Genomic DNA, 26,127 nt, shown 5'->3' on the forward strand with positions numbered 1-26,127 from the left:
TGGAGTCATCCATAAGGGACCTCAAACACTATCTATACAGGTTGCTCATATTTCTTCTGTACTCTAGAAAGGAATATATTTGGACTTCAGGTGCTCTGGCTGGCTCATATGATAACATGGCTCACTTGTGCAAGATCCAATCCATTCATCAAGTAGGACCCACCCAAAGAACCATCCACACCCAGAAGTTGGAAGTGGATCATCAACAATCATTTCTAACCATCCATTGCCATCACATGCGCATGGACACCCAATGATGGAAGAACGACCCATGCTATTTTTGGACCAGAGCATCTGCACGTCGTGGGCCACCAATGAATAGTTCGGATTCCGTACACACGTGACACATTAGTAGGTGCCCTGTGAGTGCAGCTGTGAGTAGGACGTGCCAATTAAAAGTCCTAATCCATCCAATATAAAATTACCAATTTCCAGTCTGAAATTGATAATCGTATTTCACAAAATAGCACAAAAATAGACAACTACAAATCACAATCCAACACACATAGAAAATGACATTCTACATTTCTACTGAATAGAATCACTGCCATAGCAGAAGATGCTCAAAAAGATTATCCCGCATTAGTCAAACACCCATCAAAACTCAACAGCATCAGCTTGTATAATCTCAAAAATCCTAAAAATTAAGAGAGAACTAAGAAGAAGAAGAAAACCCAACAACAGAAATAGCAAGAAAGCAAACAGAACAAACCCAACAAGAAAAATAGTTCTTCTTCATCTTCAACATACGAAAGCAAGACTGAGAGGGAATGGGAAAAGAGAAGCTTACGTTGCTCGATGGAAGGCTGAAGATGCTACCAATGGAAGATGACCCGCTCAATGGAAGGTTGAAGACGCTGCTCGATGGAAGAGGCCGCTGCCAATTGAAGGTTGAATACGCACTCGATGGAAGGTTAAACTCCCGCTCGATGAAAATGGAAAAATAGGAAATGGTGCTCAACATTTTGGCATTCCTCTTTTAAATCACATAAACGTTTCAAATCCGAACAAGTGTTAGTTTACCATTGTTTATAACAAACAACTTGATAACAACCGTACATGTAAGAGGGACCATTTTCTGGATAGTTAAGATGTATTAATAATAAAATTAAAAATATTAAACATTTATAACTAGACGAATTAGTTGAATGGTCTAGATAACTCTATATGATTTTCACTAATTTCATAAACGAGTCACCACCATTTTACATTTTGTACAAAACTTGTAGTCTTTTTTAAAGGGGAAAAATGGTAAAAATAGCTTTGGAAATGGGAGGGCTCTATGGGCCCCACCATGATGGATATGTTTCATCCATGTCGTCCATCCATTTCTCCACATCATTTTAGGATGGATCCCCGAAATTAAGCCCTAATTAAGTCTTAGTGGACCACAAAAGGAGAATATGCTGGACGGTTGGACGTCCACCATTCAATGATATAAAACTTTTGTTGCCTTTAGAAGTTTTTAATGGTGGGTGTCACTGTCCCACTGTTTTTTGTGCTGGGGTCCACTGGAGCTTTGGATTTAACTCGTTCTTTGGATATTGCCCTAAAATGATCTCTTCAAATGGATGGAAGGTGTGAAAATAAAACATATATCATGGTGGGGCCAAAAAATGAGAGGTATATAAATATCAGGTGGACCACACCACATGAAAACAATAGTGATTGGATATCCATCATTTAAATCTTGGTATGGCCCACTATACTGTTTATTTGGCATCCAATCTTTTTATTAGGTCATATAGGCCTAGATGAAAGGGAAAAACAAAAATCATCTCTATCCAAAACTTTTATGGCCCCCAAAATGTTTTAAATGGTTACGTTCATTCAACACTATTACTTGTAATGTGGTCCATTTTAGATTGGAAGATGCCTCGTTTTTGGTCTCATGCCATAAGAAGATCTTTAAAAATAGATGGACGGCATGGATTAAACACATACATCTTAGTGATGGATTGGCTGGAGTTTGGATCTGGTCTGTATGCTTAGGGATTGCATTCAGTCTACCATTAAAAAAAATTGGGAGGCCACTGAAGTTTTGGATCAAGTTGATATTTTAGTTTTCCCTTCATCCATGTATTTGTGATCTATTAAAGAGATTAGATGACAAATAAAAATCACTGTAGGCCATAGGAAGATTTCAACGGTGGAAATCATTATTCCCACTGTTTCCTGTGGTATGGTCCACTTCATCCACGTCATCCATCTGAGAGAGAGAGAGAGAGAGGACAGAGAGCAAGAGAGTGAGAGAGGGTGTGAGAGTGAGAGTGAGAGAGGACAGAGAGCGAGAGAGACTTTAAGTCTCTCTCACGAGGTCATGGGTCACGTGGTCGGTGCTCTGTGGGCCCCACCATGATGTATGTGTTTCATCCTTGCCATCCATCTATTTTTCATTTCATTTTATGGTATGAGATAAAAAATGAGGTATATCCCAATCTCAATTGGACCACATTATAGGAAACAATGTTGAATGAGTGTCGACCATTAAAAACCTTTTGGGGGCCATATAAAGTTATGGATCAATCTGATATTTTTTTCCCTTCATCTGGGCCTGTATGACCTAATCAACAGATAGTATGTCAAATAAAAAGTGCGGTGGGCCTTAGGAGGGTTTTAATGGTGGATATCCAATCATTATTATTTTCATGGGGTGTGGTCTACTTGAGATTTATATCCCTCTCATTTTTGGTATCAGGCCCTAATATGATTTGTCAAAATGGATGGACAACATGGATGAAACGCATACATCATGGTGGGACCCATAGAGCACCGACCAACATCCAAAAACGGTTACTCGCCTTGATCATACTATATATGAGAAAGATATTGGGCAAACAAGATTGATCAACAATTTGAGTGAATTTTGATTTAAACATCTGAAGTTATTTACTCTTCAATTTGAACTGATTAGATTGTCCAAAAACAGTTAAAGGTTGTTCATAATATCAAAAATATATGAATGAATGGAAAACACAAACATCAGCTTGATCCAAAACTTCTATGGCCTCCAAGAAATTTTAAATGGTAGAGGTTCAATCACACTATTTCCTGTGGTGTGGTCCACATGAGCTTTGGATATGCTTCCTTTTTGTTCTTTAGACCTCAAATTATCTGTTAACATGGATGAATGGAGTGGATAAAATAAATAAATAACGGTGGACCCCATAGAGTTTACTTTGGTAAGGGTAATGAGTAACTCACTTAAATGTAGTGGAGAAGGGTTTCCTTAAAACTTTCATAATCATATATTGGGCCCCCATTATGATGTATGTGTTGTATCCACACCGTCCATCCATTTTGAGATATTATTTTAGGGCATGACCCAAAGAATGAGGCAGATAAAAACATGTAGTGGACCTCACCACAGAAAACAGTGGAGAGAGTGATTCCCACCATTGAAACTATCCTAAGGCCCACCATAATTTTTATTTAAAATCCAACCTGTTCAAAAGTTAAAAAAGACATGAAATAAGGTAAAACACAAATATCAGCTTGATCTAAAACTTTCATGGCCTTTAGAAGTTTTTAATGGTGGGTGTCACTGTCCCCACTATTTTCTGTCCTAGGGTCCATTGGAGCTTTGGATTTATCTTTTTTCACCATTTTGTTTAATTTTAAAAATTTTCTTTTTCAAAATATCATTTTTTTTATCGATTTTTTTTTAAAAAAAATTATCAACATTATTCAAAGTTCTTAATTTTTTTTTTTCAAAATCTAGATTTTTATAAAATCACAGTTTTTTTTTTTTTTTTTTTTCAAAATCTAAATTTTTCTTAAACATTGTTAATTATTTTTCTAAGCTTCTCAACTTTTTTTTTTCTTAAACATTGTTAATTATTTTTTTCTTAAACATTATTTTATTTTTTTTCTTAAACATTTTTAATTTTTATTGTTAAACATTGTTAATTATTTTTTCTTGAACATTGTTAATTATTTTTTTAAAGTTAAACTAAACATTGTTAATTATTGTTAATCTATTCAAATTTTTATTGTTACTTATTATTAATTATTATTGTTAATTATTTTTTTATTCTTAAACATTGTTAATTTTTATTATTAAACACTGTTAATTATTTTTTTCTTAAACATTGTTATTTTTTTCTTAAACAGTGTTAATTTTTATTGTTAAACATTGTTAATTATTTTTTTCTTAAACATTATTAAAATATTTTCCTTAAATATTGTTAATTATTTTTTTAGTTAAACATTGTTAATTATTTAGATCTATTCAAATTATTATTATTAATTATTGTTAATTATTTTTAATTTTTATTGTTAATTATCATTAATTATTGTTAATTATTTTTAATTATTTTTTATTCTTAAACATCGTTAATTTTTATTGTTAAACATTTTTAATTATTTTTTTCTTAAACATTGTTATTTTTTTTATAAAAAAAACATTGTTAATTTTTATTGTTAAACATTGTTAATTATTTTTTTCTTAAACATTATTAATTTTTTTCTTTAATCTTAAATATTGTTAATTATTGTTAATTTATTCAAAAAAAATTTCTCATATCAGCGCTTTAAGATGGCTAAGGACCGTCTCTAATGCAGACAGTCTTTGACCGTCTCATATGACCGCTTTAAGACGGCTAAGGACCGTCTCTAATAAAGACGGTCTTTGACCATCTCATACGACAACTTTAAGATGGCTAAGGACCATCTCTAGTGGGATCGCTTTAAGACGGCTAAGGATCGTCTCTAATGGAGACGGTCATTAACCGTCTCAGATTACCAGTAAAAGACAACCAGTGACCGTCTCTAATGCAAACGGTCTCAGATTACTAGTAAACGACGGCCAATGACTATCTCTAATGCGGATGGTCTTTGACCGTCTTAGATTACTACATATAAGACGGTCAAAGACTATCCTTTATTCTAGACGGTCGATAGCCGTCTTTTCTCCGCAGTTAACAACGGATTCTGACCGTCTTCAATGATTTTTAGATATTCAACATTTTAAGACAATATTAAGGACGGTCAAGGGCTGTCTAAAATTTTAGAGACGGTTTACGACCATCTCTAAAGCGTCTTTAAACCAAACAATTTTAGAGACGGTCCAGAACCATCTCTAAATCTGTCATTTTTTTTTCCATTTTTCACTTAGTGCTTACCTTGTGCACACACTTTCACCACCCACTAAGCTTTCTATAAGCTTATGCACAATAATGTGTGCAGGTGGCGTTATGTTGTAGCAACGTTGAGCTTGGAGCGTGCTGCTGTCTTCTGGAGCTTTGATTTTATTTTGACACATGTATTTCCCTTCCAGTATTGTATTCAAAGTTTATATTAGTGGATATGTGATGATGATGTTGCTTTTGTGATTTGGGTAAACTTGTGGTTATGCTTCTTACGAGATAAATGTACACTAAAAAATCATCCTTGTAGGATCCCAGGATCGAAACCGGGCATATGGGCACTGGGAGCTGAGATGGGGTACTATGGAAGGCTATCGGTGCCGAATTCGGCAATCAAGATTCTTGTGAATCCAATTTCTAAATTTGGGGCGTGGCAAAAATTGGTATCAAAGAATAACTTAGGAATTTCTGAAGATAATACTACATATATGTTGATAGCTACCCTTCACTATATGATTGTTAAGAACTTAGAATGATTAGATTACCGAGTTCGAATAACTTAGAGATTTTCTGATATAGCTCCCTATCGTTGAGATTAAGGCTGCATAGTATCCCTATTTTGATCATTTCTGATCCAGGATCCGATGTTTAGTAAGGCCATCGTAGTGTTGATGATGCGTCTTGGGAGTAGTAGGATGAGATTCGTGGGCGTTCTCCCCATCTTTTAGGTGTTTGATTATGTTGGGATGTTGTGTTTCGATAGGATTTCCCTCTCTTGGTGAGCTTTGTATTGGTTGTGTTCTGGTTTAAATTTCAAGGATGAAATTTTTATTAGGAGGGGACAGCTGTGAGACCCGTATCGTAGCCCGTACCATTCCATAGGTTTCCGTGATTCTCCCAATCGAATTTCGGTGACCCACGACGTGTAAACTATATTTGCGTGCAACCCTGAGTCATTTCCCAAGAGTCGGCTCGACCCGAGACTTATACCACTGCGACCAGACCGTCACCACGGTTCCGACGCGGCGTATTATGCACCGAGGTGATACCCAGGCCAGGAGATGTGGGCCCGCGTTCAGTTCGAGGAAATGTCACGCGTTTGCAATCCCAAGAGAATCTCTACAACATGTCCCATCAATCACCACATCATGTCAACTACAACACCATCCCCAAAGTCAACTCTCTCTCTTACACCCCCTTACATGTCAAGTACACATCACTCACTCCATCACCCAATCCTCTCTCTCTTTACATCAAATCCTCTCTCTCTCTCTCTCTCTCTCTCTCTCTCTCTCTCTCATTTCCCCATTTTCAAGCAAGTAACCCCATGAGAGGAGCAAATGTCCAAGTTCCATGAGAAAGCTAGGTGTAAGACCCATATCCTAGCCCGTACCATTCCGTAAATTTTTGCGGTCCTCCCAGTCGAATTCCGACGACCCGTGACGCGTAGGTAACATTTGTGCACTCTCTTGAATCACATCCTATAAACCCGAGCCGACTCAAGCCGAGACCTATGTCATTGCGACCGCACCGTCGCCGCAATTCTAACACCGCGTCTCGTGTGCCAATCCGACGCTTAGATCGTAAGTTGTGGACCACGCATGATAATAGTCGTGGACCGTGCGTTGTGGGATCCACCTATCCAGATTGCATATTTTCCTAGCAACCATCACATGAGGATGATGTCACCCTAGGGGTGACATCACCCTAGTTATAGCCCCTAGCCCATAGCCCTAGGCATCCTCTTACAACTCATAATGACCTTAGACCATGCCTCCCTTACAACTCATGATTGCCTAGCTAGAAAAGCAATCATTTCTCCTTTCTCTCTCTCTCTTATCTTTCTCCCTCCTTTCTTTCTTATTTCCTAGCAAGAGAGAGCTCTCAACGTCCATTAGAGCTCTCCATTTCCAACCCTTTTGTAAGCTCTCCACCCTAAAATCCAACCCTCCAAAATCTATCCCAACCATTGAATCTTGTTCCCTTGGAGCTCTAAATTACATTGGTGGAAGAAGTTCAAGATCTAAGGTGGTTGCTTCTCTCTCTCTCTCTCTCTCTCTCTCTCTCTCTCTTTCATTCTTGTGTGATGTGTGGCCCACTCGAATGGACCCCACCTTGATGTATGTCTTATCCATACCATCCATGCATTTGGTGGCCCACATGAGCAAGGCCCACCTTGTACATGTATTATGTCCAGACCGTCTAGCGTCCAGGGACGTTGGACATGTATTGAAAACAAAATATAAGCTTGATTTCAAGCTTATTGGGTGGGTCACTCATGCAGGCCCCACCTTGATGTATAAGTTAAATCCATGCCATCCATTCCATTCCCAAGCTCATTTTAGGCATTGAGCCGAAAAATGAAGTCAATCAGACTATTTGGCGGGCCATAGCTTAGAAAACTGTAGTTTTCACCATTAAAATGCACTCTGATCTTTCTACACCCCAAAACATATTGGATATTGGGCTTGTTTGGTCGGTCTTAAGCTATAGAGTGCAATGGTTGGGCTGGATTCAGCTAATGCGGGTCCCACCTGTGAAAAACCATGGAAATTCAATTTTTTTCAAAAAAAATAAAAAAATATATAAGAGAGAGCAGCAGTGCCTGCTGATGCTGCATTGTCCAGAGGACGTGGACGTGTCCTCTGCGCATGGCATGAAGAGGCATACTGTTTGGGTTCCTGCCTGGGCCCTACTATGATGTGTTTTGAACAATCAACATCTTGTAAGTAGCCCCTCTTGAGGGCAGTGGGCCACCCCAAAAATCAGTTGCATATGGGACTCGAGTGGCCCACATCACCGAAAACAGTGAGATTGGACGTCTGACATTGAAACCACTTTTGGATGTCCTAGAAGTTTTGGATCAAAATGAAATTTGTTTTTCCTCTGTACTCTGGTCCTTGTGTGATCTTATTAGCGGATTGGATGGAAGATAAACATTATGGTGGACCCCATGTGGGACCCACCTTGATCCATGTGCGAGGCTAAGAGCTCCACCATCCCTCTGGGCGGTGCTAAGGGACCGCCGTGATATTTTGTTCACACAGTCCGTCTGGGCGGTGTGCTGTGGGCCACTATGAGGTATGTTATGTATCCACGTTGTCCATCCGTTGATGGAGTGGGCCCACCTGGGACCCACCTTGATTTATGCATTGTATATCCAAGTCATCTGTCCTGGACGATGTAGCGTGGAATACACGCTGACGTATGTGATGTCAGCGTGCCATGCACCCTGCTTGCTGGACAGGTATGGTCCACCATGATGTATTTGTTTTATCTCCACTCCATCCTTGTCCAGGACCATGGACCCCATGGTGATGTATGTGCTACAGACACCATGCATCAATGAGGATCCCACCTTGGTGTACGTGCCTTACACCCAAACCACCCATTCAACCAAGCTTCTAGTCAGTAGCTTTATATATATATATATAATATAATAATATTAATGATAATAAATATATGTATATAAATAATATATATAATATATTATATATATAGGTATGTGGTGGGCCCCATGTGAGACCGACCTGCTAGACAGACTAGTTGGGATGCCCACACTAGCTATATAGTTGTGTAATGACGTCACCAAATTCTGTGGGACCGACCTTAATAGTATGTGTTTCATCTGCACCGTCCATTTGGACAATGCCATGTATTGCCCCAACATGATGCAGTGTTGGACATGCACCGTCTGTACAGTGGCCCACCTTAATGCTTGTGTCTATTAGGTCGGCCATCTGTTGAAAACCCACCGCGATGCTTGTTTTGTACTCCACGCTGTCCAGTCCGGTGGACGTGCGGCCCACTTGATATATGTGTTGTATATCTAAGTTATTCATCTGGTGGGCCCATTTGGAGGTGCAGGCTCACCTGCTATATGTGTAGGGCCACCATGATGTATACCCATCTCTTTTGTTGGACCATGGGCTGCCTCATTAGGCTCACTATACATATGATGAGGCCCATCTATCGAGGCCTGATATAATGTATTTATGGCCCATGTATAAGGCCCACTTATTGTGTATTTGGGACCCTCCTTAGATGTATGTGTTGTACATACATGCTGTCTAGCATGTGGAGCCCACATGTGATGTTTCTATTTTATCCCATTTGTCCATTATTTGGACGGTGGGACACCACCATGTGGTATCTGTTTAATCCATACCATCTAGAATATTCAGACGGTGTTGGACCATGTTTGGACAGCACTGTCCAATATTTGGACGGTGTAGATTTACGTGGATAGTTTAGACGGTCCTATCCAATGTTTGGTCAGTGCCGATTTGCATAGATGATGTTTAGACGGTGCCGTGGGCCCCACCGTGATGTATTTGTTATCCACGTCGTCCATCTTATGCAATGCGGCCCACCTTGATATATGTACTCTATGTTTACACCGTCTATTGCTGGACGGTGCCATGTGGGGCCTACCATTAATGCGGGTGTTGTATATTTCCATCCTTTGCCCCTTGGACGTGTGGCCTACCTTGAGGTAGGTGTTGTATCGAAACCGTCTAGCCATCTGGGTCACCTAAACCGTCCAGATCGTGGGACCTACCTTAATGTGTATTAGGCCCATTGGTGCGGCCCATGTGATATGGCCCACTTGATATGTGTGAGGCCCATATGATGTGGTCCACTCGTTATATATGAGGTCCAGCGTCGAGGCCCATACTATGTATTCAAGTTCCATGAGCGTGGCCCAATGTGAAGCATATGTCGTCCATGAGTGAGGCGCATGGCGATGTATGTTAAGCCCTTGTGTGGGGCCATGGGTCCAATATATGTATGTCTCTATGTGGACCACCCTTAGGAGCAATGTTGATTGAATGGCCACATTGATGGGCAATGATGGTTGGATGTCCACATTGTGACCTTCCCTTAGGCCTTGATCGGTAGATTATCAAGGCCGATTGATGTTACCAATTGCCAATTCTGATTGTCATGGCCGATTACTGATTAGCGATCGAGGTTAATTATCGTGACCGATTGCCGATTCCGATTGTCATGGTCGATTGCCGATTAACGATCGAGGCCGATTATCATGATCGATTGCCGATTCCGATTGACGTGACCGATTTGCCAATTCTAATTATCGATCGATTCCGATTGTCGTGGCAGATTGCCGATTCTGATTGACGTTACCGATTTGCTGATTTTGATTATCAATCGATTCCGATTGTTGAGGCCAATTGTTGAGGCCCATTGTGATGAATTCATGGCCTATGGGCAAGGCCCATTGTGATATGTATTAGACTCATGAACAGGGCCCACCTGTTGTGTATATATGGCCCTTGAGTAAGGCCCATGGTGTTGTATATTTGGCCTTTGTGTGAGGCCATGGATCCACTCTATGTTAGGCTCTATGCGAGCCATTCCTTGGAAGCAATGTTGGTTAGATATCCACATTGTTGAGGCCGATTATTGATGCCAGTTATTGATACTGATTATGAGTATGTGACAGCATAACACGATGATACATGCCCATACGCATCATCTGCATGTTTGTTATGAGATGTGATTGACCATTGCATATGTCATTGGGCAAGTTGATATGAGACTCCCTGATAAGCGGAGGTTATCTCACATGAGCGCACGACATGCGTAGGATTAATGCATGACTAGATTGTATGACTCATGCATCATGCATTTTGTGATATGACTATTGTATGCCCTAGCGATATCAGGGTTGTAGCTTCCACAGGCATATCGTGGATGGCCAGATGGGACACCGAAAATATTTGGTTCTAGCATACAGGCGCCATAGATGTCCCTGGGTGAAAATTTCTAAACCTCTGTGGCCAGGAAACGCCCTAACGTCGAGACCGAGTGGATATATGAGCGCCCGAGTGCCGAATACCAGGAGGCCACATCTCCCACTGTGTCGTGGTTGGTTGGGAGGGGGTGTGACCTTACCCGCCTGAGTGAGGGGGCAATATCTAGGTTGAGTTTGACCAGCTTGAGGAATGGGTCCGCTATCGATGAGCCGGGCCCGATATTGACAGGCGGATAGTGAGGTCTCTTCCACTTACCTAGTTATGCGCTTGGATAGGGGCGGCAAGCTGACACAGAGTGTAATAGACCCCGGTGATGATCTCAGAGATGAATTGTACTGATATGTGGACTTATTGAGCAGGAGTTGCATACTCATTCATTCATTCATTGACTATCCACTCAGGCTGGTGGTGTGCAATTATTTGTTTCGTGTACCTTTGCAATGGCCAGGATTTCGGTTGGAGTGCGTGACTAACCTGAGATCAGGAGTTTACCACATTGAGTCTGACTATCTAAATCTAGGAATGGGACTGGTTTGGATTGAAGTCCTTTGTGGTAGACCCCATAGCCTGCGATACTACGTACTATCACCCCGACTTCACACTCCAACATGGTCATTCCATTCGCACCGCATATCACATTACATCCACATCATATGGCATTTTGGGTTACCTATGTTTCTGCATTTATATGGTTTAGATACAACATCTAATATTTGACTCTTTCTGACTCCTTCTTTGTATAGTTGATCTGTATCGCGTATTCTGATATTGTTCCTCATTTGTATAGTTGATCTGTATCGCGTATTCTGATGTTGTTCCTCATTTGTATAATTGATCTGTATTACGTATTATGATATTGTTTGACTCATGGACTTGTTAGTATTTTTGCTTACTCTAATAACGTATGATTCATGACCTTGCACCTATTTCGACATTATATGATCATGATATTGCGTTGGATACTTGGCACTTACCTTGTGCACACACTTACACCACCCTCTAAGCTTTCTATAAGCTTATGCACGATAGATGCGTGCGGGTGATGTTAGATTGCAGCAGTATTGAGCTTGGAGCCTGCAACGATCTTCTGAAGCTTGATTTTTTATTTATGTATTTCCCTTTCAGCATTGTACTTAAATGATTATATTAGTGGATATGTGATGATGATGTTGTCTTTGTGAATTGGGTAATCTTGTGGTTATGCTTATTATGAGTTAAATGTTAAAAAAAAAAAAAAAACCCTCCTTGTAGGATCTCAGGATCGGAATCTGGCGTATGGACGCTAGGAGCCGAGAAAGGGGTACTACGGAGGCTGTCGGCATCGGATTCAGCGATTGGGATTTCTGTGAATCCGATTTTCGGGTTTGAGGCGTGACACTAGGTGTGGCCCACCTTCTTACTACCCAATCCCACCATCCAAAACCAATCTCTACCGTTGAATCTCATCCATTGGAGCTTTAGCATGCATTGGTGGAAGAAGGAAGAGGAGATTTAACGGTGGGTACTTCTATAGGCTTAGATTTCATTCTTTTGATGATGGGCCAAGTGGGGCCTACTGATTGATGATATGGATCTCACTTTGGACCCTAGATGTAGCCGATGGCTCACTATGATTCTCATGATCATTCCATGATGGGGCCAATCTCCATGGACCCCATCATGATGTTTAATTTCAAAGTTTGAAAGAGGTCATCTAGACCTTTCATTTTGGTGGAGAAGGGATCTCCACCGTTATTTGATTTGGTGGGCCCACATGTATTGGGACCCACTAGATGTACGATTGAAATGCATGAAAGGGAGGGCCCATAGTGTCAGGGTCCCTCCATCGCACGTGTCTTCTTCTTTCTCTCTCTCACTCTCTTTCATTTCTGTGTGATGATGTGGCTGTGTGGCCCACCCGAATGGACCCCACATTGATGTATGTCTTATCCACACCATTCAGCCATTTGGTGGCCCACCCCTCCTTAACACGTCAGTAGGTGGGACCCACCTTAGATGTGTGTTGGATGCACTAAGAAGTATGAACTGACAGCGTGGTGTGCTAACATGCAAACCACAAAAGATATCAGCTTGATTCCAAACTTGGGGTGGGCCGCTCATGCCGGCCCCACCTTGATGTATGAATTAAATCCATGCCGTCCATCCTATTTCCCAAGTCATTTTAGGCATTGAGCTGAAAAATGAAGACAATCCAATAATTAAGCGGGCCATATTGTAGAAAACTGTGATTTCTACCGTTTAAAGCGACTAGGACCCACCTTGATGTTTCTACTTGCCAAAACACATTGAAATTGGGCTCATTTAAACTGTCTTGAGCCATGGAATACAATGGGTGGGGCGGATCCACCTGATGCGGGCCCCACCTAAAAAAATCCTCTGAAAAACTAAAAAAAAAAATATAGCAGCTGATGTTGCTGCTATTGCACGTACAGAAGATGGCGCAGCAGCGTCTTGCTGCACGTTGTAAGGGGCAGGGACGTGGTCCCAGTTGTGGGCCCCACGCGATGTATGTTAAACATCACACCGTGCATTTGGTGGGACCCTTCTAGCTGTGGGCCACCCCAAAAACTCAGCCGTATACAGAAGCTCAGGTGGCCCACGTCACAGGAATGGGATTGAACGACTGCCATTAAAACCCTGTTTGGGTTCACAGAAGTTTTGGATCATTATGAAATTTTTTTCCCTCTCTATCCAGGTTTGTGTGACCTTATTAACATATTGGGTGGAAAATAGATGTTATGGTGGGCCCCATGTGGGACCCACTGATGAATGTATTCCACACATTTCATCAGTTTGGCCCCCACCATGAGGCATGTGCTTTATCTATGTTGTCCATCCTTATGGGACCCACCATGATGCATGTGTTGCACCCAAACCATCCAATCCTTTGGTAAGCTCGTCTTACAGCTTGAGACTAAAAATAAGATAGATCTAGGATCAAGTGGACCACATTATAGAAAACAGTGGGTTTAAACATCCACCATTAAAACCCTTGGGCTACAGGGTTTGGATCAATATGATATTTTTTTTTCCTCTAAATCCAGGTCTTTGTGACCTTATGAATAGGCTGGATGGGAAATAAACCCTATGATGGGGCCCATTGGAATTTAACCATGGAAATTATTATCAACACAGTTAAATATTGTATAATCCAGTTGATCTTTTGATATGATTCATTTTCATATAAATATTGATCTCTAAAAATAGATGAATTGTGTTCGGCCCATTTGAGTTGGCCCATTCGACTCAGCCCATTCGACTTGGCCCATTTGATTCGGCCCATTTGATTAGGCCCGATGTGATACATGAGGCCCGCTGTTGAGGGTCACCTTGATGTGATGTATGTGGCCTATTGTAGAGGCCCACCTTGATATATATGAGGCCCATGTGATGCGACCCAATATGATATATTTTTGACCCATGGACAAGGCCTAATACGATGTATATGTGGCCCATTTAGTGAGTCCCATGTGATGTATTTGAGGCCTAGGTGCAGGACCCACCTGTTGTGTATTCAAGGCCCAATGTAATGTATGATTTTCCCATAATGTATGTAATGATGTTTATGTGGGCCACTCCTTGGGAGCAATGTTGGTTAAATGGCTACATTATTAGACAATGATGGTTTATTGTCCACATTGTGACCTTCCATTAGGCCTTGTTCGATCGATTCCGATTGTCGAGGGCAATTATCGAGGCCGATTATTGAGGCCGAGCCCGATTGTCCATCCTAATGGTCATGGTCGATTTTCGATTTCGATTGTCATAGCCAATTGCCGATTCCGATTATCGAGGCTGATTATCGATCGATTCTGATTGTTGTGGTCGATTGCCGATTTCGATCATCGAGGCCGATTATCGATCGATGTCGATTGTCGTGGTCAATTGCTGATTAGCAATCGAGGCTGATTATCATGACCGATTGCCAATTTTGATTGTCATGGCCGATTACCGATTATCGATCGTTTCCGATTGTTGTGGCCGATTGCAGGTTCCGATCATCGAGGCCGATTATTGATCGATTCCGATTGTCGTGGCCGATTGTCGATACCGATTATTGAGGACGATTATCGATCGATTCCAATTGTTGTGGCCGATTGTCGATTCCGATCATCGAGGCCGATTATTGATCGATTCCGATTGTTGTAGCCGATTGCCGATTCCGATCATCGAAGTCGATTATTGATCGATTTCGATTGATGTGGCCAATTGTCGATTCCGATTATCGTGGCCGATTGTCGAGGCCCAATGTGATATATATACGGCTCGTATTTGAGGCCCGTTGTGATGTGCATTCAACCCGTGTTTAAGGCCTAATGTGATGTATATGAGGCCTATGTGATGTGGCCCATTGTGATGCATTGAGGGCCAAGCGATGGAGCCCATTGTAATGTATGTTAGGCCCATGCAAAAGGCCCATCGTGATGTGTATTTAGCTCTTGAGTGAGGCCCATGGTGTTGTATATTTGGCCCTTATGTGAGACCATGGGTCCATTATATGTTAGGCTTTATGTGGGCTATTCCTTGGGGGCAATGTTGGTTAAATGTCCACAGTGTCGAGGTCGATTGTCGATGCTGGTTATTGATATCGGTTATGAGTATATGACAGTATAACATCATGATGCACACCCATACGCATCATTTGCATGTTTGTTATAAGATGCGGTTGACCATTGCATATATCATTGAGCATGTTGTTATGAGACTCCCTGACAGGTGGAGATTGTCTCGCATGAGCACACAGTATGTGCAAGATTGATGCATGACTGGATTGCATGACTCATGCATCTTGTATTGTTTGCCCTAACGACATCAGGGCCGTAGCCTCCACAGGCATATCGTGGATGGCCAGATGGGACACCAAAAATTTGTTCTAGCATACAGGTGTCACAGATGTCCCAGGGTGAAAATTTCTAAACCTTCGTGGCTAGGAGACACCCCAACGTCGAGACCGAGTGGATATATATGAGCGCATGAGGGCTGAAAACCAGGAGGCCGCGTATCCCACTATGTCGTGGTCGGTTGGGAGGCGGTGTGGCCTTACCCACCCAAGGGTAGGGGGCATAACTAGGCTGTGTTTGACCAGCTCGTGAATGGGTCTGCTATCGATCTGCCGGGTAGATATTGGCTGACTACTGTCCAGGCAGATGGTGAGGTCTCTTCCACTTGCATGGTCGCGCGTCAGTGGGCGATGATTTGCATGTAGAGTGTACTAGACCCCAGTGATGATCCTAAAGAGAAACCGTACTGATATGTGGACTTATCGAGTAGGGTTGCATATTCATTCATTCATTCATTCACTATCCACTCGAGTTGGTGGTGCGCAACTAATTATTATGTACCTTCGTAATGACAAGGATTTCGGTTGGGCGCACGACTAACTTGAGATCAGGAGTCTACTACATTGAGTCTGGCAATCTAAATTTAGGTATGGGACTGGTTTGGATAGAAGTCCCTTGTAATGGACCCCATAGCCTACAATACTACGTACTATCATTCCGACTTCACTCCAGCTTGGTCATTTCATTTGCACCGCATATTGTATTGCATCATCAGCATCTGATATTTGGGCCTCGATACTACGTACTATCATTCCGACTTCACTACGTACTATCCCCGCATTGCATAGTTGATCTACATTGCTTTATCAGTATATGATATTGTATTTATTATAATTTTTTTGCATCGTATAGCCTAGATAAGGATGATGGTATTTATGGGCCTATCAGCATGTTTTCGCATTACTCTAATATCGCATGAATTATGATCTTGCCAGTGTTTTTGATATTGTATGATTTATGGGCTTATTAGTATTTCCGCTTACTTTGATTACTCTGATATTGCTTAATCGGCACTTCCCATGTGCATACACTTTCACCACCCACTAAGCTTTTTATAAGCTTATGCATGATAGATGCGTGCAAGTGGTGTTAGGTTGTAGCAGCATTGAGCTTGGAGCATGCAACTATCTTCTGGAGCTTTGATTTTATTTTGACATATGTATTTTCCTTCCAATATTGTATTTAAAGTTTATATTAGTGGATATGTGATGATAATGTTGCTTTTGTGATTTGGGTAAACTTGTGGTTATGCTTCTTATGAGATAAATGTAGGTTGGAAAATCCTCCTTATAGGATCCCAGGATCGGAACCTGGCATATGGGCGCTGGGAGCCAAGAATGGGGTACTATGGAGGCTGTTGGCGCCGAATTTGGTGATCGGGATTCCTGTGAATCCGATTTCCGGGTTTGGGGCATGACACCCTGGGCCAACACGATGTAGGGGAGCTAATGAAAGGAGTGGATGCCTCGGGTGGTCATCACAAGTTGACCCCACCCATTTTTTAACAAGGGAATTTGACTGTACTCGCCTCGAAGTTTAGGTCAATTACTTAGAAAGTTACGACATTCCATATATCCTAAAAGCGGCCTTTTGACATCTTTTGGATATTGTTTTGGACGAAAATGCCCATGTCCTTGGTTCAGGAGTCATACGGTCCTGGAGTGAAGTAGAAGTGACCTACTGCTGCAACGCTCGAGAAAGTGACGGATCGGCTACTCCCCCTGGCACCAGCCAATTGCTGGTGCTCGGGGGTCTACGGGCCCCACCACCACGTATGTGTTTCATCCATGCCGTCCATATATTTTTAGAGATCATTTTATGGTATGAGTCCAAAAATGAGGTATACTCCAATATCAAGCAGACAACATTATAGGAAACAGTGTTGAATGACCGTCGTAAACCATTAAACACTTTTTGGGGGCCATAAAAGTTCTGGATCAAGCTAATCTTTGTTTCTTCCCTTCATCTATGTCTGTACGACCTAATTAATAGATTGGATGTTAAAGAAACAGTACAGTGGGCCTTAGGAGGATTTTAATGGTGGATATCCAATCACTATTATTTTGCATGCATTGCCAGCAGCAATATAATCAGCCTCAATTATGGAGAGCGATACGGAACTTTGTTTCTTACTTAGCCAAGAAACCAAACAGTTCCCAACATAGAAACAACCACCGCTGGTTGATTTATGATTATCAATGTTATCAGCCCAATCAGCATCTGTGTAACCAACTAATTGCACACTAGTATCATGTGGATACCAGAGACTAAGATTAGCTGAACTAGCGACATATCGCAAAATGCGCTTAACAGTAATCAGGTGGGACTCTTTAGGGTTCGATTGATATCTAGCACAAATTCCTACGCTAAAAGCAATATCAGGTCGGCTCGTAGTTAAATAAAGTAAACTACCTATGATACTGCGATACAACTTTGGATCCACACTTTTACCTATTGAATCCTTAGAGAGTTTTAAAGTAGTAATCATTGGAGTATCAAAATTTTTCCCACTCTCAAATCTAAACTTTTAAACTAAGTTCAGAGCATATTTGGTTTGAGAGATAAAGAATCCATCAGGGAGTTGTTTGACTTGTAACCCTAGGAAATGGTTTAGTTCTCCAACCATGCTCATTTCCAATTTAGATTTCATAAGATCTGCAAACTTAACAGTCATGTTAGCACAGGTAGATCCATAGATAATGTCATCAACATAGATTTATACTATTAGTATATGATCATTATGTTTCTTAACAAATAATGTTTTATCTACACTCCCCATAACAAAGTAATGACTTAACAAGAATTTAGTCAATTTCTCGTACCATGCCATGGGAGCCTGTTTCAAACCATAAAGTGCCTTTTTCAAGCGATAGACATGATTAACATGCTTAGGGTCTTCAAAATCCTTTAGTTGTTCAACATACACTTCTTCATGCAACTTGCCATTTAAGAACGCACTCTTTACATCCATTTGATATATTTTGAATTTTTTAATGCAATGGATACAAACAGTCTGATTGATTCAAGACGAGCTACTGGGGCAAAGTATCATCATAATCAATACCATCAATTTGAGTGTATCCTTGTACAACTAGTCTAGCCTTGTTTCTAATAATATTACCAAGTTCATCAGACTTATTTTTGAAAATCTATTTTGTTTTGATAATATGTTTATCTTTTGATATTGGAACCAAGTACCAAACATCATTTCTAACAAACTGATTGAGCTCTTCTTGCATTGCTACAATCCAGTTTTCGTCAGTAAGGGCTTCTTTTACGTTAGCCGGTTCTATCTAAGATATAAAGCACTCGTAGTTATACATATCTTCTAGTTGTTTATGAGTGCGCACACCAGTGAGAGAGTTTTCAAGGATTTGATCAAATGGATGGTCTTTAATTGTCCGCAGTTTAGTGTTATTTTAATTAGATGAAGAGTCTGGTTTATCAAACAAAAGGACTCCATCATCTTTTGAACTTGAGATAGGTATATTCAAGTGATCATCTATAACCACATTAATGGACTCTTGAATTGTACCAGTCATCTAGTTAAGAACCTGATACACTCGACTATTCAAAGCATACCCTAAAAATATCCCTTCATCACTTTTGGTGTCAAATTTACCTAGATTTTCTTGGTCACACAAGATGTAGCACTTGCTGCCGAAAACTTAAAAGTATTTGACAATAGGCTTCTTATCAAATCACATTTCGTAAACTGTTTTACTATTTAATTTTCTAGTATAAATGCGGTTAATTATATAACAAGCAGTATTTACAGCTTCAGCCCAAAGATTTTTAGGAAGCTTCATACTATTTAGCATTACATTTGCCATTTCAATGAAGCACTCTATTTTTTCTTTCCACTACGCCATTTTGTTATGGCGTTTTGGGCACAAAATATTAATGTGATATTCCCTGGTCACTGCAAAATTTCTCAAAAATGCTATTTTCAAACTCAGAACCATGGTCACTACGGATCTTAGTGACTTGTGATTCTTTTTCAGTTTGAATATGTTTAAGTACCCTTTTTATTTCGTCGAGAGTTTTTAATTTCTCTCTTAAGAAGACTACCCAAGTATACCTGATTAAGTCATCTACAATGACCAGAATATACTTCTTGCCACCTGGACTCTCTGTTCTAGTTGGTCCAATGGGATCCATGTGGAGAAGTTCGAGTGGTTTAGATGTGGCATTGGAGTTCACTTTTTTATGAGCACTCCTGATTTGTTTAGCAATATGGCACTCGCTACATATTTTATCCACTTTCTTTACTTTAGGTAGACCTCTTACCAATTCACTTTTGCTCAATCTATACAAGTTATGTTAGTGTACATGTCCTAGGCGCTTATGCCATAATTCGGTCTCATTGGTTTGGACCATATAACACGATAGCTTAGATGAGCTTGAATCACTGACTATGTAGTAGTTCTCAAAAGTTATGTAACCAATTAATATTACAAAACCATTCTTATTTAAAATTTCACACCCTTGGTAAATTTTATACTATGATTATTATCGCATATTTGAGAGATGCTTAATAAATTATGTTTTAAACCTTCTACATATAAAATATTCTCAAATAGAAGGATTTTAAAGAGTTGAACCGTACCTTGGCCAACAATTCTGCAGTTGCTACCATCACCGAATGTGACTGAACAATCAGTCATGTCTTTAAGACTTGTGAATAGACCTTTGTCACCTGTCATATGTCTGGAGCAACTAATATCGAGGTACCACTTTGAATGGCTTAAAGCCTTAAAAGCAGTGTGGGCAACGAAACAAGCAACCTTAGGGACCCATTTCATTACAGTATTGGGTTTAGGAGCATAGTTGGTCTTCTTATGTTTATAGTTGTTATAAGTCCTATCCATTGAGTTAGATTTTAAGAGCTCCTTAAGCAAGTCTACAATTTTCTCAGCTAAAGGATAACAATTCTCATTTTTGTAGTTGATATGATTACTTTTAGGTTTTAAAGTCTGAAAAGTTTTAGTATTTTTAGAATTATTTTGATTCAAACATTTCCCTTTTGAGTTAGAAGACTCTCCTTTAACAAATTTAGGTGGAGTATTCTTATATTTGGGAGGAATACTTTTATCATACCCCAATCCAGATCAATCACCACATTTTCTAGATCCGGATAAAAGTTTTTCTAATTTAGAATCACCTTGGGCATACCTCCATGTGTCCTTCAAACTCAAAAGTAGAGATACTTCTAGTTTTAGCTTTTCATTTTCAAATTTTAAGTTTTCAACTTGGGACATTTTGAAATCTAAGTCAGACTTAGTTTTTTCAAAGCAATCTAAAAAGTGTGATTTTTCTAAGACTAGATTATCAAAATTCTCTTTTAGTTTTGAAAACTTTTCTTTCTGAAGTTTTAACTTTACAGCTATTTTGCAACTTTCCCTGCATAGGGCATCATAAGCATCTTGAAGGTCTTCTTCAATTTCATGGTCACTACCAAGATTTTCTTCACTGGTTGAATCATCATTATCTAAGAAAGTGAACTTGGCTAGAGTCATTAGGACTTTAACATCATTAGCCGACTTGGTTTCAGAATCTTCTGACTAAGAAGAGACTTCAGAACAGGAAGATTCATCCCATGTAGCCAACATACCTTTCTTTTTAGACTTGTCCTTCTTTGGACATGCTAGATGCCCATATTCATGGCTGTTGTAGCATTGACTATCTTTTAGAGATTTTCAATTTTTAGATCTAGATCTTTTCTTTTCAATAAGTTTTTGCAAATCAACCCTCTTTTTACTCTTGAAAATCTTGTAAAACTTTTTGGCTAAAAAAGCCATATCATCTTCAGAAGTTTCTAAATCAGAATTATTACTATTTTCATGAGAAATAATTTTAGAAGAGTTGAGGGTGATTCACTTACCTTTGGGGGCCTTAAAATTTAACTCATAGGTTTGAAGAAACCTAACTAACTCTTCTACCCTCATATTATTCGTATCACGAAGTTCCTGGATCGCGGTGACTTTTGAATTGAACCGATCAGGCAATGAGCGCAGTATCTTTGCACGGACTTTACTTTTTGGGATCCTATCACCAAGACTCCACATAATTCTCTTGAATTCATCCGGTGATAGTGCACAAGTAATAGCATTTAAAGCCTTTGCATTGACACTACTCTCACTTTTCTGAAGAGTGGTCGAAGAAAAATAAGGTGAAACTTTTACAGTTTTAGATCCATCAGTACCAGTTACTTCAATGGTAGGAGGGGTCCAAATGGTCACTGTGGCTTACCACACACTCTCATCCATGGACTTTAAAAAAATTCTCATTTTGGCTTTCCAATAGGCATAATTGGAGCCATCAAATGGTGGAGGCCTAGTGATTGAGAGGCTATCAAAATTTAACATCTTAAAAAGCTCAAATCGATTAGCTCAGGAATTTAATCCAAATAACAAAAATAAAACAAGCTATTAGGCTCTGATATTACTTGAAAAGGCCGAGCTAAATGTCCTAGAGGGGGGGAGGGGTGAATAGGACAATGCCAAATTTAAAAATAAAGTGTGGAAATAAAGACTTAATAAACAGTTGATAGCACAATGAGAGCAACCTCTAAAATCAAGTATTGAGAGGTTAATATAAACTTGGTTCTAAGGACAACTTGACATAAAAAACCTACGGTTTATGGCAGGACAACCTTACTAGAACGTGAGTGAGTATCAAAAACTCAAACTCAAATGGAGATGAAAGAAATAAGAACTAATCTCTTACATCATTCACCACACAATGCTTGAAAAATAAAGATTACAACAATCACATCCACAAATACATCCCACGATCTTAAACCATAAAATGATAAAGAAATAGATCAAACATTCACCAAACACTAGAGAATTATAGTGGTTCGTGTGTGTACACCAACTGTCTGAAAACAGTCACACAACTACTCCACTCCTAATATTCACTCCCTTGGGATATTAGCCTTCACTAATCAAATAGGTTTTTCAAGGTTCACCTAAAACCTTCACAATTGTATTTTAAGTGGGCTTACACAATCACAACCCCACACTCCGAGATTTTCTGGTTGATCTCAGAAAAAACCAAATGAGATTTTTTGGTTTATCTCATAAACCAAGCAAAATGAAATTACAGAAAAGGAAACACTTATCTATATGAAGATTCTTAAGTAGCCCGTTAGAACCAACTTGATGACGACGTAAATGTTCAACGTTTAGTCCCACAAGTGTATAAGGTTCTAGGTCTAGATGATTTTTAATTTAAATCAACCTGGGCTAGCTTGATTTGATTTCAATCTCAAGAAAGGGTAAATCAAATGTCTCTTTTTAAAATTAGATTGGAATGGAGATCTAAAATCAAATAACAAGAGCTACTTATAAAGAATCTAAAATATGCATAAAATAGCTTAGAATGAACACAAATTTATCTTAGAGTGATTGCTTAAAAATAATTAGAATTGAATAGAAAACTCTGAAATTCGAGTGCTATTTATAGGTGAAAAATCCATTCACTCGACTGGCCTTAGGTCCAACGGATATTCAAAAAATCTGGCGCGATAAGATTTGGCAAGTGCTCGACTGGCCTTGTGGGTCCCTCTACTGGTGGTGGACTACACATGACTGGGGCCATATTGCTTGATGTAAATTGATTCAAGCCCTGCACGACTAGTCGAGCACTGTTCATTCGACTGGTCGAGAAGTTTCTAGGACTGGTCGAGAAAATTCTAGGACTGGTCGAGCCAGTGCTAGGGCTAGTCGAACAAACAACCTATTAACATGTAAAATGACCGATACCAAGTATGAAATGAACGTAACATGCCCTAAGGTCAATCCAAGTCATTCATACCTTACTTGTGAGATAGAACCTGTGAACCATCAAACTATCGATCACATCAGTAGCTTTAATTCTTACGATATTCGAAGCTTGAACTTAATGTATCGAACTTAGTCTTCAATTTAGACTTGAGTTCTTGGACATTTCCGGTTACAGAACTTGAACCATAATATTGCGATTGGGATGTTGAAAGTTGAGTCTTCAACTAACACTTGAAACTCATACACTTTCTTCAGCTTGAAGATTTCAGCAAGTTCGTTGTGGATATCAGCAAGATTGATTCAGCACGATCATCGAAGATTTAAAGAAAATCAAAGAACAAGCTTGATACATAAAACACATCAGCATGACACAAACTCGAATTGGTTTGGCACACCAAAATTTGACTAAACTTAGGGTTTCCAACATAACAATTTTAGGCCTTGGTAGGATCCACACATCTAGGACTATGTAACCCTACAAACGGTCATGCTCATAATCTAAGTGGGACCTTGGGTTTGGGTTACTATGCTTGGACAAACACATGCATCTAGGAGAGCCACATTCCCTATGGAAGGCACGATATGAACATAAGATGGGCTCCAAGTCTTGGGTGGTCCTATAAGGTATGGTGGAAAGCATCAGTATTAAATGGGGGCTCAATGGTTTGGGATAGCCCAACAGGGGAAGGATGGGTATCACTACCATCAATGGGGCCTAATGATTTGGGATAGCCCAATAAGGGAAGATGGGTTGAAAATTGCGTATCATAGTGGGCCCTACAAGGTATGGTTTTTAACGGTAGATGTTTAACTACCATTATTCCTAGGATGCGGTCCACTAGGGATTTGGACCTGACTCTCAATGGGGTCCATGACCCTATGAGATCTGGAAGAATGGATGAACAGCGTATAAATAACACATACATTATGGTGGGACTCTACTCAAGGTTGGGGTAAAATAGAGGATGGGGTGATGGGCTTCATGGTGGGCCCTAGGATGGTTCCCAACGGTGGACATTTAACCATCGTTGCTCCCAAGGTGTGGTCCATTTGGAAATCGGAATCATAACGGGTCCCTCGGCCCTCCAAATATCTAGGAGATGGATAGACGACATATATATAACACATAAGTTGGTGAGGTTTATGGCCTAAAATGGGTAGACAACATATATATAACACATACATCACGGTGGGTCTCATACAATCACAACAAGACTCATATAATCACAACAGGCCTTATACAATCATAATGGGCCACATACAATCTCAATGGGCCGTATCTCATGGGGCTAATACACATCGCAATGGGCCGCATAACATGGGCCTGATATACATCACAATGGGTCGCATCTCGTGAGCCTCTTACACCACAATGGGTCGCATCACATGGGCCTAATATACATCACAATGGGCCTTATACACATCAAGTGGGCCACATCACACAGGCCACACCAATGGGCCTCATATACATCAAGTGAGCCGCACCAATGAGCCTCATATTCATCAAGTGGGCCACATCCACGGGCTGCACCAATGGGCCTCATATACATCAAGTGGGCCGCACCATCTACACCATTCATCAATTTTTAGAGATCATTCTATAGCATTTCCAAAAGAATGAATCATATCGAAAGATCATCTGGACCATACCACAAATAGTAGTGGAGATAATGATTTTCACCGTTTAAAAATTCCAGGGCCCACCATCATGTTTATTTTCCATCTAATCTATTCATAAGGTCACAAAGACCTGGTTGAGAGGAAAAACAAAAATCATTTTGATCCAAAACTGTTGTGGTCCTAAAAGGATTTCAATGGTAGGCATTCATCTCTCCAATGTTTTTTGCAGTGTGGTCCACCTGATAGATTTGCCTCGTTTTTAGTCTCAGGCCTAAGACCAACTTGCCAATTGGATGGACGGTTTAGATGTAACACATACATCATGCTGGACCCGCAGAACTTGTTGACATACGTACAGTAGGTGGTCCCCACCGTCCACATAAATCATAATGGTCCTCACAGACATGGACGGTTTGGATTTAACAAATACAACACGGTGGATCCCCACACCACACCGTCCAGATGGATGATGTGGATCGTACAACACATACATCATCGTGGGTCCACATCCCACGTCAACGTCCACTATGTGGCTGACCTCACGTCCACCCTGGATCGACGGCCAGGATATAAGGCACATACATCACTTGTGTCCCACCATCCAGCAATGGACGGTGGACAGCAGGAATGAAATACATCCATCAAAGGTGGGTCTACACATGTGGGACCCACCACTTATATATATATATATTAAAAAACAATCAACGTCTAGGCCCTGGACGACCTGGATGGAATGCAACGTCCATGTGGCCCCACCTCCCTAGTCTGGCTAAAATCAAAGTGGGGTCCACGTGGTGACCCACCACAGCTTTGAATAAGTTGGTAATTATTTTTCTCTTCATCTGGGCCTATCCAGACGGACGGGCCAGTGGGCTTGCTGCTGGACAGTCCAGTGAGGTGGGCCCTACACATGGACGGCATGGATATGATATATCATCATCAGGTGGGCCATCATACATCATCGCCATAAAAGAGAGGGAGAGAGAGAAAGAGAGAACAAATGATGGAG

This window comes from Magnolia sinica, chromosome 1 (assembly GCF_029962835.1).
Source record: "Magnolia sinica isolate HGM2019 chromosome 1, MsV1, whole genome shotgun sequence".
Lineage (NCBI taxonomy): Eukaryota > Viridiplantae > Streptophyta > Magnoliopsida > Magnoliales > Magnoliaceae > Magnolia > Magnolia sinica.